The sequence below is a fragment of the Bacillus rossius genome (genome assembly GCF_032445375.1).
Source record: "Bacillus rossius redtenbacheri isolate Brsri chromosome 9 unlocalized genomic scaffold, Brsri_v3 Brsri_v3_scf9_2, whole genome shotgun sequence".
NCBI lineage: Eukaryota > Metazoa > Arthropoda > Insecta > Phasmatodea > Bacillidae > Bacillus > Bacillus rossius.
Genome location: NW_026962013.1, coordinates 30,785,273 through 30,808,618, shown reverse-complemented (window position 1 = coordinate 30,808,618; position 23,346 = coordinate 30,785,273). Strand labels below are relative to the sequence as shown.

The window sequence follows — 23,346 nt, the reverse complement described above, 5'->3', positions numbered from 1 at the left end:
CGTGTTCCGTTACGCTGTCGGCGAGTGCAGTAATAATAGGTTATGTTACAAATGACTAAAAACTTTTGGTGTTTCTTAAAATTGTTGGTCTTATATACGTCGTGTTCCGTTACGCTGTCGGCGAGTGCAGTAATAATAGGTTATGTTACAAATGACTAAAAAAATTTGGTGATTCATAAAAATTGTTGGTAGATATTTGATTACAGTTTATTTATATGACAAACTTGTTCATAATTATATTTAAACTTTATAGCTAAACGCGAGTTTTTAAAATTACTTACAAGTTATCTACACGTGAACTGTTTCGTCGACTGTTTAGAAAGTGAAGTGAAAAGTTAATGTGGTTTTCATTGCTTATTACAACTAAAATTTCGGCAATAAAAGTTAATTTTTCTTGCATTTTAAAAATCTGATTACTAGTATAATTTCAAGTATTTATTCTTTTATTATTAAAATAAGAATGATTCAATTTTATTCATAAAAGTATGCAATCATTTCATCAATGTTTTGTTATGACGTAAACCGACTTTACAGACAACCAATTTTTTTTACCGCTGTTAAATTTACAGTAAAAGCCTTAAAATAATTTTAACGCCAAGAAAATGAAGCCGCTAACAAGGCGAGTGTAACGAGTCTTTAAGTGTGGTCCTGGGATGCTTTCTATGCAAGTTAGTAAGCAGCTCTCGTTCAGACGAAGAGCAAGCAACAAGAGAGTTAATAAGGCGCAGGTGAATGCAGGACTTAATTAAAATTTCGTTAACTTGGAACTTAAAAGAGGACTGATTGGAATTTTCGTGGTTACCTTTAGCTCATCCACCAACTATAGCTTTCAGAAGCTGAGCCTTCCTCTATGCCGAGCAGAACACACCGCACTATCGAGAAGCGGGTCGCACACCCAGGTGTCGTAACGCGGTCGACTTTGATGTCGCAACATTCGCCGCCACAGCCGCGGGGCACCACAGTCGCTCGCTTCAAAGTCCCCCAAGTCCTCGGAGGAAGCAGAGACCATATCCAGCCTTTCATCTCTGTGGCGAGCGAGCGTTCTGGGGCGCAGTTTGTTTGTGTAACGCGTTCCATTCAAGTTTGAAAAACAAACGTAGAACCAACGTTTTTGAAAGATTAAAAAAAAAAAAAAAATCTCATCCGCATTGCTGCGGTTAAACGAACGAGCGACAAGCCATTTCAATGGCAACCGTCACAATTTTTTTTTCCCCCTACGCTTTGCCGCCTTACTAAAAAGAGAGATACAACAGTGTCTCGATTAGCCGAGCTTCGATAAATCGAGGTTCTGTATTACCCGAGCCTACGTGAAGTTGCCATTCCCGGCAAATACTGTTAAAACATTCGAGGACATACAAAAAGATCTAACCGTTGGTAAAATGAACCTGAATGAAGCAATTAACTGATTAAGCGGATCATAATGTGACGCGAATAAATTTACACCCAAGGAAATCTGGGAAAATGTTGCCCCGAAAAATGATACCATTAGGCTAACTGAAAAGCAAGACTATTTTTTTTCTTTACATCCGTGATATCCGAGATTATGCTTATACGAGGATGACACGGTCCACAACTCGGTTACTCTAGTCTGTACTATATTTAGATTGCTGAAAAAAAAAATACAGTTTAATCTTACCTCAAAAAATACAGGTGTCATACCTGAATATTTCGGATGTACCAATCATTAAAAATTACTATGAACTTTTTTAACACTTGTAAATTCAGATCCGGCTATCTTCCCCTCCCTCCTTGCAGGATTATACAGGATCATAGAGAATAGTGTTGCGAGGGTGCCAGAGATGAAGCAGGCCAGTCAGCCCGGTGCGCCGGCCAGTGGGGGGTCAAGGGGATGTCCCACCTTCTCTCAGACAAAGGTAGCCATCATCTCCCTACCCCTATGCGAAAATCCTATTAGAAGCGGCGTCTCTCCGCCCCTCTCGAAGGTTCGACAGAACCCCAGGTACCCTCGCAAGAAGAGACGTAACTAGGACGCCATCATTCTTGAAGCTTCAAGTGCTAAGTCAGGGGACATTTGATGAACGCGACTCTTCGCAGGGCTACGAGACCTTCCCACGGGTCGGACCGGCTGTAATAAAATGTGGAAGTCGACCTGCTAACAGCAGTATTGTGAAGAGGGCGAGTGACCCCTTGGTGAGCGATAGCGGGCGACGAGCGATGAACATATGGAACGGTATTGTGTGCGCGGTGGACTAGTGAATAGTTTGAAGCAGCGTGTGTGGCCCGAGGTTCGTGGTAAATGACGTATAGTAGAGAGAGCCACTGTCGAGCTGAGCTCCAGTGGCTAGAGTAAATAGTGGACTTATGAAAGTGTGAATTATTTGTGGACAGATTTTTAATAGTTAGATATAATTTAACTAATAATTAAATAAAACTTAATTAAATGTGCTAATCTTTCGGGAACTGATATTTCCCACACGCAACAACAGTATGCATTATAGCCTCCTTCCTTCCCAAACAATAACGCGGATTTCGCAGGAATATTATCTTTATAATTGACATAGTTCACTAATACCGTCCTCCCCATATTTTTGTGTTCGTCATTTAATTGTAAAATCTATTAGTTGTATAAAGTAGTGTGCTAAAACAAGTGTATCACAGATAGTTTTTTAATTACCTTTGGTTTTAATATCGAGCATTTATTACTTTTGGCACTATAAACAGCGTTGTAAACTTGAATTTCAGCCGTATCTACGACACCCCAGACTCTAGCACATGGTTGTTCCAACGCTAACGCAATTCCCAGACTAAAGACTATTGCTTGTTTACGACTTAAATAGTATTTATTATTATAAACTGTGACACTTTCATTGTATTTATAATTTAAAACTGTGTATTTCTCACATTAAAACCCTTTTGTTTACACTTTGAGTAGTGAGTTTGTTATCTGGAAAACGTTTATCTGTGTGGTCTTACAGCTAATCAGGAACCAGTATTCTAGATTTAAGTAATTTTTTTAAATAAACAGAAAAAAAAACTTTTAAGGCGTCTAAATGGTGTGGATGAACTAAGTGACGCGGCGTTAGACCATTGAATATTAATTGTAAGTAGATTAGCTGTCTGCAACAATACAGTCAAAATAGACACACATACGGTCTTAAGTGTTTTGATATAAAATTCTGCATAATTTTCACCGAGGTATCCAAGTAAGAAGTATCTGAGTAAGTACATTTTTTCTGCTGAAGATTCCTCACTTACACATAGACTCAAAAACATTTCTGATAAATATACTTACATGCTATTGTGTTCATTTGTAGTGTAAAACACTGATTTACGTATTTAAAACGAAATGGTGTGATTATCTCACACGTAAACGAGTTAAATCAATTGCATTGGATATTGGAAATATTGTAAATTAGTCGATCCTCACTCTCAGTGGTCCTGATTGTACACGCATTTTGCCTACCACTGGGTTAAGCTAGCAGCAGCGAATCATATATCTAAAGACATTGACAAAGACAGAAGTGTTGTGATATATATATATCTAAGGTTTTTGAACGACGAACACGATAAATGCTTTTGTTGCTATACATGTTTCCAACGTTTTCATCTGATTTTACTGAAACAAATTGTGGGTTAATTCATTTAGTCCTTTTTTATTTTGTGTGTTACCATTTTATTACAATTTCATTATACTTGAAGAATATTTAACAAACCATTTTAAGAGAGTCACTAAGTAACATTATTGTAAAATTAAGTAAATTGATGCTTATTCCTAAAGAGACTGTGTAATTCATTGTATGTTCTCTTTGAAAGTACCTTATAAAACTGTGTTCCTATATTTGTGCTTTCAGATCCTTATTTAATAAGCATATTGTTCCCGTGGATACATGGTAGTAATAATTGCAATACATTTGCCTGTCATCGCACACACTATTCCATTTACCTGTGTTGTATTGTTTATACTCTGAGTAGGCTACCTAAGCATGTGTCAATAATAATATTTCAAGAAATCAAGTACACTAAGATAAGGGTATAACAGCAACGTCATTTAACCGAATTTTTATACCGCTAAAAATCATATTTATTGTTCTCATCATTTCTTTGTTGGATTTTGAACATGTTATAATTAATTATCAAAACAACCGTAGATATTTAAGTTACTGGTCGGCTTAAGAACGTTGTTTTGAAGAGTTTATTTGGTTTAGGGGACTATCCCATAACCCTAGTTGCTTCAGTAAGGCTATCTCAAAATATCATGGCCTCTAAAGAGTAAATGAAACGACTTAGGACCCCGCAAAGTCTAGCGCCGCCACTATATGAATTTTATTTGAGAAATAAAGACGGCGGCGGTCCTCAGTTCAACTACACGTTGCGCTGTACCCTCTTATTCATGCTCGACCATGGTTACGCACTGGAATCGACGAGATAACGGAACAGAGATAGTGACGCAAGGCCCGGGATCCCTGGGTTTGACCTTACGTCTGTTGCCGCAGCTGCGCGCGCGAATTCGCAAAAAAACACGGGTTGTTATGGTGCGGAGAAGGGAGGGGGGGGGGGGGAAGATCCAAGGTCCAGGAAAAGCTCGCAGCAGGAGAACAGAGAAGTGGTCGAGAGGTCAAAGGTTGGTCCAATGAGCAAGTGTGACGACTGATATATAGTCTGCGTCGCGTAGTTTGTCTCGAGTCTGACAGTTCTCAAAAGTAGGTACTAGGAGCGTTCCAAAGAGTTACGAAAGTGATAAAAAAAAAACGCATATTTATTGAAAAGAAATTTACACACAATTTCAATGTTATCTTCTTTAGCATACACATACGTAGTGGTTCCAGATATATTTCCACTCTTCATAGCAACGGGCGAAGTCATTTTTCTGTGTAAGTCCGCGGGGAGAGCGATCGTCACAGCTTGTTGAATATTTTAGATCGTCCCCCAAAAATGAGTCCCCTTGGGATGCAATTTGACAGAGAAATTTCTCCGTGCGCCGTTTTGATCAGTTCCAGCGTTTGCGGTCCAGATTCATCGAGTTTCGATCGAAACTTAAACTGCATGACGCCATATCCTGCCTTGTGACGACGTAGTTGGAACCCGCTCCACTGAAGTTCACAAAGCTACAGAAGGGTGACCGGAATCTCTACCTGAGGACCCTTGCCCTTCGCGCCGACACGACGGGACCCGCCACATCACTCCAATTACTTCTGGAATGCACCTCGTTTCATTCAGCGGCTAAAGGTCATCTGCCCAGACCGCTAGCTGTCTGGAATATAGGGACCTGGCAATAGAAGGTGAATACATCCCCCCAACCCAAGAAATTAAATGAGTTAAAGATCTCGGTGAAGGCAGCGTGCAATTTTGGAACCACAAACCATGAAAGCAAAGTGATGACACGTTGAGAATGATGAAGTAACTGTCCAAACTCATTGTGGTTGTATGGTTTTTTATATATATATAAATATATATATATATATATGAAGAAAAATTGTTATTTTTAGATCTCCCATCCCGAAATAAAGTCGTGGATCTGCCACTGGTTGAAAACTGCTAATTTGAGGCAAGTTGCACGAAAAAAAAAAAAAAAAAAAAAAAAAAAACCCGCTGCGACTCCCGCGATAGGCGTTGTCCCCCCTTCTCGGCGTCTACGTCGTGGGAGAAAAAAGTTGGTGAGGCGTGGAAGGGGGAAGGGGAACCTGTTATCGTCCCAAGGACGGGCGATTGGGCGGGTTCCCCGTCAGTCGGTCAGTTTCCCACGAGGGTCCGTGTCGTGTGCGCGCGCAGTCCGTTACACCGTTACAGCTGTTTCCCGCGCGCTGTCGCGTCGTAGTTCGGGCGGCAAGGTGTTTACGCTCGGACCGGTGAGTGGGGACGGCAAAACTTTTCAACACCTTCGAGACGTCGGTCTTTCGATATATCGCTTGGATTATATCGATACGGATAAAATTTCGATATTTTCGATATATCGTTCTTTTATATTATAGGCCCTACAAAAAATTTACCCATGCTTTACTTGTTTACCTATATGTCAGTATTTCGATATATCGCTTGAATTATATCGATACCGATAAAAAAAATCGTTTATTTTCGATTCATCGTTGAATCATAATATACACAACTTTTACCCATGCTTTACTTATAATAATATTACTATTTTTAAGTATATATTATATTGAATTATTGACATGCCTAAGCTAATATTTAAACAATTTACCTGAAAACAGATGTTACTAGACATACGTCCACGTGTCTACTTCCACGTCAACGTGTCACTGCCCTTGCCCAATGCACTGCAATGCTTCCACTTACCAACCTAAATCACCTACTGTGATCTCCAATATTTACTTTTCTCTCTCTCCTTTTAATTAATAATTTGTTCTTTTCGAAGCCTCCGTTCCATCATTTTATTATTTGTTCTGCCAAATTATTTGACAGATAATTTTAATATATATTTTTTATATTTTTACTTGAAAATTATAATAATATTCAAATTCGATACCATCGGAACAAAATAGTATCGATATTAAAAAAAATATCGGCACTATAATATCGATATTTCCGATGTATGGATACATCGTTGCCATCCCTACCGGCGAGTTGCAACGTGAGGCAGACTGCATGCCCCGCTAAGGGGACGGCTCCGGGGTTGGGGAAAAATTTTTTTTTACTTTTACAAAAGATTTATTTAGAAACCAGTTTCGAAAATACAGTTTGTAATACTTCGAGAAAGATATTGTAATTATGTAAAACATATGCTGTGGATATTTTTTCACATATAGAATACGATTTTTGAGATAATACTGATAATTTCTTACGAAAATTGGGGCATGATCTTATGTTTTTAATTGATGTTTCATTAAAGCATAATTTTTTTAAACAATGGAAAAGATAATCGAATATTCAACAATTTTACTTTCTTTTGTTTGTTTTACCTTGATAATTAATAAGCGCAGTTAATACTGGAAAGATATACAGGGAAAAGTTTACAAATAACTTTAACTATTTGATGTACTGGGACAACACAAAACATAAATGCCAGGTGAAAAATACAAACCCAGTATTACTGCGGACACTATTTTGTAATGATACAGTTGTTTTAATGTAAATGTACAAATTTAACAAGATGTAAGTTCATTAATTTTTGACGTGACAACGTCTAATAAGTCGATGAACGCTGGCTGCACGCAAGAAAAAGTGTCCCGTTTCGCCCATTGTTCCGTTACGCTGGGTTCCGTTACGCTCATTGTACGCTTGCGCCGCATCTCTCTTCCACTCGATTGGAACAACCATCGATTTGACTTTTTCGAGGCACATTAAACTTGAAACACTCCCATTCGTTTCCTACTTTTCCTATCATCGTCCTATCCTTAACAGAATAACACAGATTGGAAGAAGTTAAATAGCAAACATGTATAAAAGTTTTAGTTAAAATAATCTGTTCGTTAAAGTAAAAAACATATTTGAATTAATGAGTGCAAATAAAAGTAAATTTATCAATTAAATTGTATATTTAATTTCACTCCTTCTTTGTATCCATACAAAATAGTGATAATTCAATAAAAATGATTCAATTTTATTCATAAAAGTATGCAATCATTTCATCAGTGTTTTGTTATGACGTAACGTTAAACTATCGTCCGTAAACCGACTTTACAGACATACCAATTTTTTTTTTAATAAGTATTTTTTTTTAGGTACGCGTGCCGTAGACATCGAGGTCGCAGAAACGGATGAAGTGTGAAACATTGAAATGTAGCAGCGACGGAATATAGTGGCGAGGGAGAAACGGGAGCACCACGAGAAAATCCACAAGTTCACGGAAACGTCCACCACGTTTCCGGTTTGCGAAAAAAAAAAAAAAAAAAAAACGTCGATTTTACCTCGCCGCGAATCGAACTAGGATCTAGTGGGAGGTGAGTGATCTAATCACTCAGTCACCAGAAATGTTTAATACTTGTTGAAAGTATGAAGTATGAAAGAAAAATTATGAAGAAATTCATTTTTTTTAAAGAAATCTCTAAGATGTGTACGGGAAGAGGGAGTGAAAATAAAGTATGTGTGTGTGGGAAAGGGGAAGTAACGGAATGCCCCAAGAAACTTCTAGATCACATGACGTGACATCCACGCGTCAACAAAACGACCTTTCAGTCAACAGGAAGCCTACCTTTCACTGAGCCCGCATCAGTCCAGAACGTAACAAAAGATCGCAGCTTGATCGTAGATATTCGCCGCTCGAGATCTGAAGTTCATAATTGTTCACGACTTTAAAGTATTTTTAAATTGCAGTGACCGAACACACCAAACTACAATTTTTAGTTCCAATGAACTAGACGTCCGAAAACATACGCTTTCGATATTTAGCACGTCAAAAATGATTTTAATTATTATTATAATAACAGACCTAACATTATCAAAATTTACTTTCACAAATTAGAGAAAAAAACCTTTCGGCTAAGCCTTTAGTACCTATTTATTCTGGAAATGTTTGGAAACTTATATAAACTCCTGGAACATTTTAAGAACTTAATGTAGCCTAAATAACTTCCTGAATGTTCGTCAATATTCAAAAAAGATTGATTTAACATTTTCTTATTTTCCATGCCGCGAAAATATTTTGAATGTTTTTAACTTAATGCATCCAGCATTGAATACATTAACGAATTTCATATTATACATACTAAGGTAGTTATAAAATTATTTCTGACCTCCAAACACTATTTTTCATCACTTGATCAAATACGTGGTCGTATAAATTTTTTTTGACAAAGGTTTAAGGTAATATTAAGATGGTTATTAATAAATTTCGACGAATTTGATACAAAGAAAGTTTTACATATTTTTTTTAATTTTCAACTATTTTACGTTAATTGTTTCAACCAAAGTTATTAAATAAAGTTAAGGAGTTTTACAATAAATTATAATGGATTAGAAAGAACATGTAAAAAATATTATGAAATTTTACTTTTTATCCTTGTTATTTGCACCCCTTGCAGTAATGATTTATAATATAAAATTTACTTTAGACAAAGGTTTTTAATAATATTTTAAATTTTAAACAAAAGTAAACATTAATTCGATAGAGTACATGGTAGGTTAGTTTTATTTTCTTATTTCAACTCCAAGTTTTTTCAGTACCTTTCAGTAATAGTTTATATGATCAAAAATTGTTTCAGATAAATGTTTTAGGTAAAATTTTTAAAATTTACTAGCAATCTGAACTGATTTGATAGTGTACTTACTAAGGGAATCATGATTTTTTTTTAAATTCTACCTTTTACTGTTTCAACCCCTTGCAGCAAAGTTCGTCTAATAAAACATTGTTTCAGACAAAAGTTTTAGATAAAAATTGTAATATTTACAAACAATTTGAACGAATTTGATGGTTGCCTTCAAAGGGAGTTATGAATTTTTTGGTCATTCAATCCCTGTTTATTCCACCCATTGCAGTAATGGTTCGTGAAAAATATTATTTCAGACGAATGTTGTAGGTATTAATTTAAGGTTTTACAATGAAACAAAACGGATTAATAGTGCACAAGGTACGTAAATTAAGAATTTTTTAATTCTACCCATTTATTTTTTCAACCCCTGCAAAAATAGTTCGTCATATAAAAAAGAATTTCCAACTAAAGTTGTAAATAAGAATTATAAGCTTTACAAACAATTTCAACGAATTGGATCGGTACCTACTACGGGAGTTATGATTTTTTTTTACCTCTCATTTTTTCAACCCCTTGCAGCAATGGTTCTTTAATCAACAATTGTTCAAGACAAAAGTTTTAGATACAAATTGTAAGATTAATACATAATTTGTACGAATTACATGTTGTGCCTACGAAGGGAGGTATGATTTTTTGTCCCCCAACCCTTGTTTTTTCAGCTTCTTGCAGTTATGATTTAGTCGTATCAAAAACTTATTCAGACAAAAGATTTTGGTATTACTCATACGAGTTATAATACGTTCAAACGGATGAGATATTTTCTTATTATGGGAGTTACACCGATTTTTCTGTCTTTCAAAATATTTTCCCCATTTCTACCCCTTTGTTCGTATATTGCCCTTTAACGAACTCGACTGAGATTTTCACTCTAAATTTTATGTATCAGTTTGGAAGTGATTTGTGAAGAATTGCGGCAGTTATCGTGTCCACAAAATTTTGACACACACACACACACACACACACACACACACATTGACGCTGGTTTTGGGGTTTATGGACCATGAAACGAAAAACTATAGAAAAAATTTCTGGAAGTCACACATGGTAACGGCTACAATAGGTAGTATTTATTTGATATCCACCTAACAGAAAACCGAAGTCTCAAGAACGTGGTTCGGGCGTATGACTCGGGTTCAGTGAATAGTAGAGTTTCCTGGAGTCAGGCGAGGTAGCTGTTTCATTGCTGATCCCGCACGTGGAGGATGGTCAAGCGCGTTACAAACCTCTTTCAAAAAGTTTTGACTTGTCACTGCGGACAGAGTTTGAATGAAGTCGCTGTCACAGTTCTGACGTTTTAGGGTTAGACGTGGCCACCTTTTAGATAACCCATTGCCAAATACGAACATTAAAAATTCAACCAGGCCAATTTTTAGCCCGGGACCCGAAAGGTGTTTTAAATCTCAATAACAAACAATTACTTTTCTTTCTCCTCATTTTAAATCACGCGTCTGTACTATGAAGAGATATAAAACCACGATTATTTATCAGTTTCATTAAGTAGAAAAGTAGACTTGAAGCACATACTTATCTCCTTTGCGTTGATGTACTACATACAGTGCTCTTGACACGTCCTTGACCATTCTGAGCCAGTCATAGACAAGGAGAAGTGGTCACACAATCACGTGTAACCTGCCAAAAGAAAAGTTGAGACCTTTTTATTGACCAATGAGCATTCTATATTCTGTTGTTAGGCTTAACTCCTTCTACTTGTACATGAACAAGTCAATGTACACTGTGACCATAAAAGACCGTCCCAGTTCCAATGATGTATTATACCAGTTTAATTTAGAGTATTTACAACCAATCATACATCAAATCGAAGGTAAACTAAGCTATTTTTTCTTACAAATTTTCATTATGTGTACCTTTAGTGGTACTGCTCACATCCAACGCAAAGTCCAATTCTTCTTACACTTTGGTTAACAAGTCCGGAGTAATGGAAGCAATAGCTTCTTCAAATCTGTGTCTCAACTCTGGCAAATCATTGGATAGCGGCGGAACGTAGAGCTGATATTTAATAAAGCCCCAAAGGAAAAGAAATTCGCATGGCTTTATGTCAGGTGAACGCGGAGGCCACAGAAGAATAGCTCTGTCGTCTCGAATTACCTATACCATCGTCGGATTTTTTTTCCCCACGGGGGGATCACAATTAAACTTTAAACGAAACGAGCGTTGAAATGAAATTACAGATTCACTATTAGCAAATTGCATAACTAAAACAGCTTTACCCTCAGGACTCGCCATTTTGCGACCACAAGCGAGAAAACAACAAACAACGCATGCGCTTATCTAAAAATGTTTGAGTTACTCTTTAATTGTGACCATGAACCAACACTCCACAATGCTTACAGTTGATACTATTAAAATTAGAAATGGGATATGATTTTATATACATACTGAATTTAGTTAATTGACAGCTGCTGCTACATTTCACCTTCTGTCCGGATTGCATATGGTTGGATTATATTACTATTGTTATTTTCTAATTGGTTTCTTACACTGAGAGTAACAACCTACTTGCGCCAATATACAAATTTCTGCCGTCAAATGTGCACAAACGCCACCGGGATGGAAATAAGTTGGTTCGTTTACTGTATAACACCCTCATTGAGTTGTTGAATTGCTGCTTTTGTGCTCTTAGTCGCTTATTTGATCAACAAGTCATAGGAAAATTAATAGATGGTGTTTAAGTATCTAGAATACTACCGTAAACGGATAACCTATTGCACGTGTTTTTTTGTTACATGTAATGAACACTCCACAGTTGAATCTAAACTCTTGTACCTTAGAAACAAACAAGTCTAATTTAGGTACGGGAAGCTTCACAGGAAAGTAAATAAAAATATGAGCGAGTCTTTCATCACGCGTCAGTGATGTGTGAACATCTTACCTCGGTAACGAGTAAACATCTAACCCCGGTAACGAGCAAATTCGTATGTTCTCATGTCGCAAATAAACTTATAATACGAAACTTGGGCATTTAATTTAACGTATAATTACTTAAAATAATGCAGAGCGTGATAAATATACGAAAAGTATTTATTTTAGGGAAACAAAAAGTTCTTGTTTCCCTAAATACATACACAAATAATACATAATTTGTACGAATTATATGTTGTGCCTACGAATGGAGGTATGATTTTTTTGTCCCCCAACCCTTGTTTTTTCAACTCCTTGCAGTTATGATTTAGTAGTATCAAAAACTTATTCAGACAAAAGATTTTGATATTACTCATACGAGTTATAATTAGAGACCCGTGAATTTCACGGATTCATTTTGTGTTATGCTAAAATTCAAATAATTATACCTTAGTGCTGCTTCTGTCATTGGTTCTCTGTTAATCTGGAGGACTGAGGGCCATTTAGAGACCCTCACTCATAGAAATGTCGAATCACAGGCCACCCAGTCGAGACGTCTCACAAGTCAACAGCCAATGAACAGTTGGCATTTGCCCGAGTGTTTAGAGGATATTGGAGTCTATCCTGGAGGTCATTGAATCCGCGAAATTCACGGGTCTCTAGTTATAATACGTTCAGACGGATGTGATTTTTTTCTCATTATAGGAGTTACACCGATTTTTCTGTTTTTAAAAATATTTTCCCCATTTCTACCCCTTTGATCGTATATTGCCCTTTAACGAACTCGACTAAGATTTTCCACTCTAAATTTTATGTATCACCAAAAACGGTAACAACTTAACTATAATTCTGTTTAGCGAGCTGGCACTGCTGATTTCTCAGGGCTAGCAGAACAAGAGTACTGAATGCGTCGCATGTAAATGCCTCAACCCTGAACACGTGACATTTCCCCCTGGACCGGAATTACCATTGCCTGCATTTTTTTAGGTTATACTTCTTTAGGCGCGTTGAGGGTGAAATTTTAGTATGCAACAGAAATTCAATGACATAAGTGCGCATTACACTACCGAAATGTAACAGGTTTAAAGTCCAATGCGCATGCATGCAGAAACTGCTATAGTTACGAGTCAAAATCTTCAAGATGGCGGACCCACGGGTACGACATGCGCTCTGGCATGTTTCGCGAATGTCGGAGGAAGTACGAAGCGTATTCGTGTGTCAAATTAAACTTTTTGGTAGTGAAACTGATCTGGAATACATTTTGTAAACTTGGATAACGATAAGAAAATATAATAGCAACTTAAAAAAATATCTATAATTTATTAGTCAGGAAAATTGTGTTGGGACGAACATTGCGTCAAAGATATTTAACATTTGGTTGGTTCTCTAAATCATTACGAACGTGGCACTATCTTTTAAGTAATATTCAAACCAAAAGTTGCAGCCTAATAGATCCCGGCTTTGGACTTGATTAAGTTTCCGCACACGTTAAAAGTTATACTTAGACCCAAGGAATTACTAAAATATTAACTTGAATAATTAAAACAAAACATATTTTATGCAATGTTTTTGCTTAAATGACTAAAACAGGTCTTTAAATACTTTCTACAAACAAATGTTAAACTTATTGGGCTGATTATATTATAATGTTTTTAAAAAGTAAAACAAAGTAAGTAGAAAGATATTTCTAGTAACAAGCTTTGAAACATGTCATTTGTCCCCTGCAGCATCAGGTCTAATGAGAGTTGGAAGGGAGAATATGTATTATTTCCATTTTAATGACATTTTTCTTACGTTTTTTTTTAAAGACTTGGGATTAATTTTTACGATGACTTTTTTAGTATACCAGATATATTCCATTGTAGTTCAAGTATCTTAAAGTTTCATTTGGTACACCAATAGGGGAACTTGCCCCAGTACCGGACGATCCCCAGTTCCGGACAGTACAAGGTTACGCGTTTCTCCGATAGATAACAGCACTTGACGGTCATAGGCAGGTAGAGTTACACAAAGCAATTGTATAGATAGCGCCACTTGGTCGTATCTCTTGCCGTAGTTGAGTCATTGAATATATATAATGTATAGAAGTCGCGAGCCCAGGTTAAATTTTCTGTCCGGTTTCTCAGAAGAATTGTTGTAGTTCCAAGCTCCGCCGCTGCGATCGCTTTCATCGCTGGGTATCGGCCGTATACGCCCCTGGTGGTATTTGGCAGAACTAGGTTAACCAGCCCAGTCGTGACATCATCCTTCACCCCCCCCCCCCCCCCCACAGTCCTCCTTCGAAAATCCAAGACCAACGATTCAAATTACCCGGCAGGTCTTATCAGCATCGTTAGGCGACCTTGAAGAGGAGCTTCCTTTACCGTCGTTTGAGAATGATGAAATACCAAAAGAAGCTAGCCACGGGAATCACTGAATTATGGGATTCTGTACCCGAGTGAAGTGAAAATTAGCTATTAAAACTTTGTATTGGGTCAATAGTCAGTGTTCCGTTCAAAATATGGTTTTATTTTAAAAGTAAAATACTTATTTAAACTATATTTCGCGTTTGTACAAATTTACTTTTAGATATTGGCAAGGAAAATCAACATACCTTAAACAACCTTCTCTTATTCAACGTTATCTATTAAGTAGTAAAAGGGGTAGATATTATTTTAAAAAATTAAAATAAAAATGGAACCCACTAAATCAGTATTGGCAAGATATATATATACATTCAATAATAAAATACGCATATTAAAATTTTTTGTATTTAACTTTTTGCGGTAATAAAAATTCAGGATGATTTTAGTTTAATTGGTTTACGTATATTGCTATATTTTCTAAATCACATAGAAAAGGGAAAAGAGTACATCAGTGAAAATTCAAAAATTTAGTTTTAAGTAATACTAGCCATACCAAAAAATCAATATGAGAGATAAGAAATTTGGTAACTGCTCTACATTTCAAATAAAAATGCATTGGTTTCATGAATACTGAAATGTATGCGTAATAAGGCGTATTATGTTATTATCCTAAGCATGACTATAACTAAAAAAATTACAGTAATTTAAAACGATGGCAGTCTTAACATACAATAAGTGCGCGAGTCTTAGTTTACATTTTAATTGGCTTCTTCGTCAGATGGAAAAGAGTTAAGATTTTATCAAGGAAAAATATATCCTCAAAGTCACTAAACCGGGAGATAGAAAATAAGGTAGGTACTTAATTTTAAATAAAAGTTAAAATAGGCTTCCGCTAAACCAATTAAAAATAAGTCGTAAAAATATTTTTATTTATTAAATATGTTCTATACTTGACAGTTCTTTGTGTATAATTCTTCAAAAATCTTTGGAATTTAATACATACTTTTCTTAAAATGGTAGAATATCAGCAATACCCGGAAATTACGTGAGCAAAGCCACGGGTTATTAGATATACTTTTACTATAAAATAAAAACTATACATTTGTAGTTCACGAATGTGATATTTTGTTTATTGCTTCACAACATTCATTTGCCAGTCACAAATTTCATCGTACAACTTGTCAGAAATGTCACCAAAAATGAGAGATAAATTTTTTTTTAAGAATTTCAATTACGAGGAAACCTTTCGCAAGATTTTTTCCTTCGCAGTAGTCACTGGGACACCATTAATTTAAATTCACTAAGATAATAAAATTGTATGTATAATGATTTGTTTTTGTATATTTATATAACTTCCCAACCAATTTTTAATGATTTTCATGTGAATAAAAACTTGTAAAGCAATTTAATTAACTGTGTCATAATTCTTCTGATTAGATGGAAATACAAACTTTTCATCCGTAATATACGATGATAAAATATATTTATTATTGCAAAATAATATTCACTGTTCAAATGCAAATTTAAATAGATTATTCATACATGTTTCCTGCTAATTAATGGTTTAACATAATAATTTTTAGTATACAATCCTTTTTTCTCTTGTGTTAAAATGGGTTGATAAAATGAGGAATTATAAATATATCACTTACTAAGTCCGTGCACAGATTTACACAAAACAGCAATGTAGATAATCTTTTTTGGTAGTTTCTAATTTTATGCCCTGAATAACATGAATGTGGTTGAATTCATACCAAAGTGAATTTTTTGAACAACTTAAATTGATGTCATAAATAAATATTTATTTTATATTAAAAATCCACAAACTGTTTTTAAAATATAATATTTATCACGCCAGATGGAATAATAAACAAAAAATAGCTCTTATATGTTGTCTGTGTTTAAATAATTGTATTATATTTCATGGAAATATTATTTACCTTTCGGTTATTAAAAGAAAATATATTTGTATTCAAAATACTTGCGCATCGTTTTTACGAGCATAACTTGTGTATCTAACCTCAAAGCAAGGAATGTAAAGAGTGGCAACTCAATGCTATAACAAAAACTCATATTTTCTTTGGAGATCCGGGAAATGTGCGTTATTTATAAGCAACTTAACATAGTAAATCGTTAACTTTTCAGATCTATGTTGCCAAAATTGATTTTTTTAGTGGTCATTCGTTACTGGGAATATTCACCATATAACGTTTAAGATTATTTATTTTGAATTACGAAACAACCAAAACATTATGTAAAAATGCTTCATCTTATGTTAAAAAAAATTATAAACTGCATAGCCACAAAGTATGACATCATACCATTAGTTTCAGTTACTAATAACATTACGTGCACGCGTTTGAACAGTCATCGCAGACATAGTTGTTTCATAGCTACCAAAATCATTCAACGTTGTCAAGAATTATTCCAAATTATGTTTTGCCATTTTACTCAATGAGCAACTCCGTTAACACAACATTTTATAAATTCTGAACTACGAATGTCAGTATTTTTTTTTTAAGTTATTACGTTTAAGAAATTTCTGTAGTTTTCTTATAATTAAAACTTAAATTATGATGTTGGCATCTTTTAACCGCACTTTTTTTTTTTCGGTGGCCGTACTCCTCCAATTCAGTTGCGCCCGCCCGTATCTAAGCGCTCGGATTTCAACAAAAGACACCGCCTCTCGATAGAGTGAGACAGAGAATTACGCGCATGACCTTGAAAAAAGCGACGCTACAGCGCTCTGGCGTGGAAGCTGGTAACTACGAGCACCCTCTTGTGGAAAGAAGAGCTGTCTAGCGGCGGAGCTAACAACTACCACAGTTTTGGATCCGAAAATTGGAATAATAAATCCTATCCCCTCGCGACTTCTATAAGTTATATATATTCAATGGTTGAGTTATTCGTTGGAAAGTGTGGAGGGCTTGTTTTTCATACTACACAGTTAATTTTTGAACCAATTTTTTACCTTCTTTAGGTAAGTAAATTGTGTTTATCATATTTTACTTGAGATTCCACATGTTTAGAGATAAAAAAGCAGTATTGACATTGAGATAATTTCGCTTAGGTTTTAGTCATTTGCAATGTTTTGTGAACTATCACGTTGCCCCAGTACCGGACAGTGGCTATGTTCCCAGTACCGGACAGAAATAAAATATCGTAAAAAAACACATTATAAGTATTGTTTGTTTTCAGGAATATTTTGAACGATGGCAGCAACCAAAAAAGGAAAATGGGATGAAGATAAATTGAAAAAAGCTTTAGATGGTGTTTTGGCGGGCATTTACAGTATTAGAGAAGCAGCTGGACATTTTTCTGTGCCTAAAAGCACATTAGGAGAGCGTGTCTGTGCAATCAAACAAGGTAATTCTGTTAAACTCTCACCTACAATGGGTAGATTTCGAAACACATTTAATGACAGTTTAGAAAGTGATCTCGTTGAACATCTTAAACACCTGGACAGTTGTTTCTTGCCAGTTAATAAAAAAAAACTGTTAACCTTGGCATACGATCTACCTGAGCACTTGAAATTGCCACATTAGTTCAACAAAAAGAAAAAGACTGCAGGAAACAAATTTTATCGTGGATTCATTAAACGCCATCCTGAATTTTCTCTGCGCTGTGCTCAATCCACAAGCCTACAGAGAGCTCATGGTTTTAACCAGGAACAGGTGAACAACTTTTTTGCCAAATTAGAAGAGCTGACAAGAAAGTATTCTTTTCCTCCAAGCAGAATTTTCAACTGCGACGAAACTGGTGTCAGTGTTGTACATTCTAACACATCGAAAGTTTTGTCTCTTAAAAGGAAAAAACAAGTTAGCAAGCTCACATCGGGTGAACGTGGAAGGAACATAACTGTGATGCTTTGCATCAATGCTGCAGGGGATCTGTTTATCCCCCCTCTTTTTGTTTCCCAGGATTCGAATGAACACAGTATTGACAAAAGATGCACCAGATGGAAGCACATTTGATGCTCAAGAAAGTGGTTGGATCTCAGTATCAGGAATTCTGAAATGGCTGAAGTCATTTGTTGAGAAAGTTCACCCATCAGAACAGAGTCCAGTTCTGTTGGTATTGGATGGTCATAGCACTCACAAAAACCTGCAAGTCATTCAGTATGCCAAGGAACATAATGTTCATATGTTGAGTTTACCCCCACATACCACACACAAGCTTCAGCAATTGGATAGAGCAGTCATGAAACCTTTCAAAAATGCATTTAATTCAGCATATGAGACATGGATGTCCAAGTATGGAAGAAAAGGTTTGAAAATCACTGAACAAGATATCTGTGGATTGGTAGGAAATGCTTTCTCAAAAATATGCAGAATGGATCTAGCAAAATCAGGATTCGAATTTACAGGGATCTACCCATTGAATAAAAATATTTTCACTGAGCTAGATTTTCTCCCAGCATCGAACATCAGTGTAGGTCCACTGACAGAACCAGAAAAAAGAGTAGGCCATTGTGATGTCTCTGGCCAACATCTTGAAGAGACTAGAGCTTCAACTTTCAACATGCAAGTGGCCATACCACCTCAGCACACACATTTGGTTGACATGGCTGTTCCCTCCACTTCCAAGGCCTTCCAAAATGCCATTGAGAAGATTTCTCCAATTGCTGATGATTTGAAGAGGAAGATCATTTCAAGGAAAAGGAGAGGAGAAAAAAGTGAAATTTTGACTTCTACACCCAATAAAAAACTGCTGGCAGACAAAGAAGAAATTAAGCGACTGAAAAAACTAAAAGAAGAACAAAAGCAGAAGAAACTGAAAGATAAGGAAGGACAACTATTCAATAAAAAGAATGCAACAAGTGAGGCTAACAGAATGTCTAAAATGAAGTCCAACTCAGAAAATACAATCGCAAAAAAAAGACTTGATTTCAACAGAGAAGTTAAGGAAAAGAACACAACGGATGATGGTTACGAAAAGACTGTGTGTGTTCTTTGTGGAGAGAATTTTGAAGAGGACTGGGTTCAGTGTCGTACCTGCTGTGATTGGGCTCATGTTACATGTGCTGACAGTGACCAAATAACATATTTTGTGTGTGAACACTGCCAACAATTACAAAAAAAATCACTTTTATGAAAACTGTTACTTAAAGTTATGTATTTTATGTCTATATGTAATGTATGTTGACTTTATATAGTATTTATGTGTTAAGAATAATGTGTCCGGTACTGGGAACAGGTTTTTGAAATATCTTGATTAGCATGGTATTTGTAATCTTAAAATAACACTGTTAAAAAAATTTTTGATCGGGTTATTTTGGTATAAAATTGTACCTCATATATCCACCTATCGCTAGTAATATAAATTTGTTTCATCCGTGTAAAGGTTTTAAGAAATCAATTTTTTTGCCTTAGGTGTCCGGCACTGGGGCAAGTTCCCCTACGTTTGGTATGTACCCAAATATTTACGAAAGTGTCTATATGATTTTATGTTTCTACACGTGGGTCCGCCATCTTTGTGTCACATTTACGTTCATCGACTTACGTTCGATTTTCACGAAATTACTCCTTCCATATGCCGTATACCGAGAGCTAAGATGTTACATACCAATTTTTTTTATGATACATCAATCTCCACATGCGTGAGGAAGATAAACAGGAACGTTTGATAACTTGCTTCCAAATTAAGGACGTTTCCCAACAGCCACAGGAACATAACATTGGAACTGGACTTAAGTTTGTCTGGCTCAACTAAAGCTTTTTTTTTATATGCTTTTATAACTTTCGCGAACCACTGCTGAAGTTTTCTATATCACACTCCATACAGATTTTTTCTTTGTTTTTTGTCATTAATTTTATCTAAGGGCTATGTTTGAACTTTTATTTCAGACCCTCCCTCCCTTGCAATTATTGTTCTGCAAGATATATTTTCAACAGCTAATCACTTAGTGTAATATCATGGTTTTCAAAAAGGCGCGGAAGTCTTTGCTACTGTCATCACTTGCGCGACTTTTCAAACTCATCATGTCACACTAAGTGAAAATCCGTTGAATATTTTTGTGCTAGAACAACAAATGCAAGATAGTAATCTAGTTAGTTATTTTTTATAAAAAGTCTTTAAAATGAAGAAATTAAAAGTAATGGAGGGGGGGGGGGGGGGGGGGGGGGCGTTACGAAAAAAAAAAAAACAATCAAAATTGCGTGTGAGCCTTGACTTAAGAAAATGTTTTTGGAGTGAGTTTTAATGCTATAGTTGGAAGGAAAAATCGAACTTATACGACGTAATCTGAAATAAAAATCAAAACCTTCGAGATTGGACTTGGATTCGTTTTGTTCCGAGGTACGAATTTTCGAACGGTCAGACCACAACCATTCGGAGTTCAATGTGTATGTGTATGTGCATGTGTATGTACATATCCGGAGTATCGCGACTGACAGGAGGAGCTGTGCGGCCCGCGGCAGATCGTCCGTTGACGCGGGGGTCAAAGGTCACGGCGTCGTCGCGCTGGGGCGGGATCGGGAGTTCGTTGGATTCGTGGGCAATATCCGGCCCGGCTCTGGCGCCCGGGCGCCCCGGAAGGCAACCCAGTCCATCGATGAATCATCTTCCCCCCCCACCCCCCAACACGCCACGACTTCCGATAGACAATGACGTCCGAAACGCTCCAGCCTCCGGAGGCACGCCGAAGAATGGCCCGACATATACAAGCAATGGAGTGTAAGAACCCAGAGGCCAACAGTTGCCGAGGAAAATGTTTGTGATGCTACAAGAAAAAAATACTGTAAATTTCGTAAAACGCATGAAACACGTTTTTTTGGGAACAAAACAGAATATATCTGGTCGCGCTTACAAACATTTTGGATTTATTGATGTTTTGTGACAGCATAATTGTTTTTTAAACTATGGAAATTGTAATCGAAAATTACACAATCGTACTTTATTTTGTTTATTTATGCTTACTGATGTGCGCAGTTTATTCTGGTAAGCTACTCAGTAAACGGTCTACAAATAACTTTCACTTAAGTAGGTACCGGGACTACACAAAACACAAATGCTCGGGCAAGAATCCGAACCCAATATTACTGCGAATTTTTTTTCTTCGTAGCAATACAGTTATTCATATTAATGTACTAATTTTCAAATATATGTTTTTTTTGACATGGTTATTTGAGTTCCATTTACAAAGAATATTTTTACAGTGTATCGAAATTTTAAATGCCCATTTTTGAATACAATGGTATTACAAAAATTGTTTGTTTTTATAGCAGAGGTTCCAAAAATTTTTTCAATCCAGAAGAAGAAGGTGAAAATAAAACGCATTTATTTTAATTTCCGATTCAATCTGAGGTGCTGTAAGTTTTCTTCGAGTGCCGATAGATGGCGTTGGGCTACCTTTCTAGTATCTCGATATTTTCTTTTCGGATAGGTTTGAGTTACCTCTTTCAGTAACAATTAAGTAACAAATTATTTATATCACGACTCGCAAACGCAAGCAGAATCTTTCGCAGAGCTCACAAAAAGCTCGAGCTATGAAGATAGTCAGACAGCAAGAAACCGCCGCTTCATGCAGAACAGCGGAGAACTGAGCAGCTACTAGAGTGGCTGAAAAATCTGTGTAGGCGGTTTCTCGACGCCAGGAGAACGCTGATCGCATAGCATCTCAGCTTGCCTCTGAGACGACCGAAGAGTCTTATTCTCGACGTCAGCTGCACGCAGAACTTACGGCCTCTCAGCTTGCCTCTGAGACGGTCGAAGACGCAGATGCGCGCCGACGCGATATGGCTCAAGAACAAACTAAGAGTCGGCAAAACATTTGCAAGGAACACGTGAAGTGTTTTTGAAACAAAAGGTTTTAACTATTATCAAACTTTAGACTGTAGTAACCTCGAAGGCTCATCAAAATTAACGGAATGAATAAGGAATGCAGATTTATCGGGGCACTAAAATAGAAGGAAGATACGAAACATTGTTTACAGAGACGTATTGCAGCAAATGGTTAGCTCTCAAAACACCCTGAAACTAATACAGTCTGTTTATTTCGTTTTGTGGCTCCCTGTCTCATACAATCATATTAGTATCTCTTGACAACGTGTGAAAAATGTCTTCCAATGAAGCGTTTTTGATAACTGATTTTTTTCCAATTTTTTTTGTTTTAGCTCTATGGTAAAAACGGTAATAGATGCAGTAGTCAAACTGAGTGCGATTGTAGTCTAAACTCTAAAGCATAAAAAGTAACAAAATTGGGAAAATTGCGCGTCGGACTCGAACTAAGCGTCGCATAGTTTGGTGGTTCGGAACCCTTGGTGCGTGAGTCAGACTAGCGCTTCATGCTTTTTTTTTTTAGTTTAATTTCACTGTGCAGCTAGTTTTTTAATAACGGAATCCAGAACTCGGGAGTAGGGATAAGGCTTAGTTTCTAGGAAAATACAGGTATATGGAACAACGAAACACGTTACATATTTGAATTTCATTATTCGTAGAGACGAGGCCTAGCGCAGTTTCCGACATCGTTAGCAGGAGAGAGAAAAAAAATGTTCGACTGAGGTTTACGTGGCTAGACAAAGAGGGTGGCGAACTGCCAACGTATCTCGTTGATAAAAGCTTATCTCGACTCGTCTCCCGAGCAAACGAAACTGTTGCGAAAATTTCATGCCAGGAGCTTTGAGAAGTCGCCAGCCCAGGTTAAAATTTCTAATACGGTTTTGAGGTAGTTGGTTAATTCACCGCCGCAATCGCCACCATATCTAGGGCATCGACTTGTGGTGGTCCCTAGCGGACAAGTGTCGAACTCTTCAAACACCCCTTCCCCCTCCGTTGAACGAACTTGAGCTGCAGTGAATGATAAGTGGGGGGTGCGGGGAATGACAGCGGGCGACAGAGCTGCGCTCTAACGTGTAAATAACAACTAAGACGATACAGGGCGTTACGGCAGCGCACTGCAGCGGTGAATTTCCCAAGCTGCTCATCATACGCTTCTGAAAAACGTAGAGTAAATCCTATCCACTCGCGACTTCTAT

General features: G+C 36.6%; 1 protein-coding gene across 1 annotated transcript in view; it reads left to right on the top strand.

Annotated features, from left to right (window-relative positions):
* The first annotated feature begins 5,690 nt into the window (after positions 1–5,690).
* Positions 5,691–23,346, top strand: part of LOC134542928 (neutral ceramidase) — a 179,120-nt gene continuing 161,464 nt past the window's right edge. The window contains exon 1 of the mRNA XM_063387525.1: positions 5,691–5,807. The gene's annotated coding sequence lies outside the window, so the exon portion shown is untranslated. The remainder of the gene's footprint in view (positions 5,808–23,346) is intronic.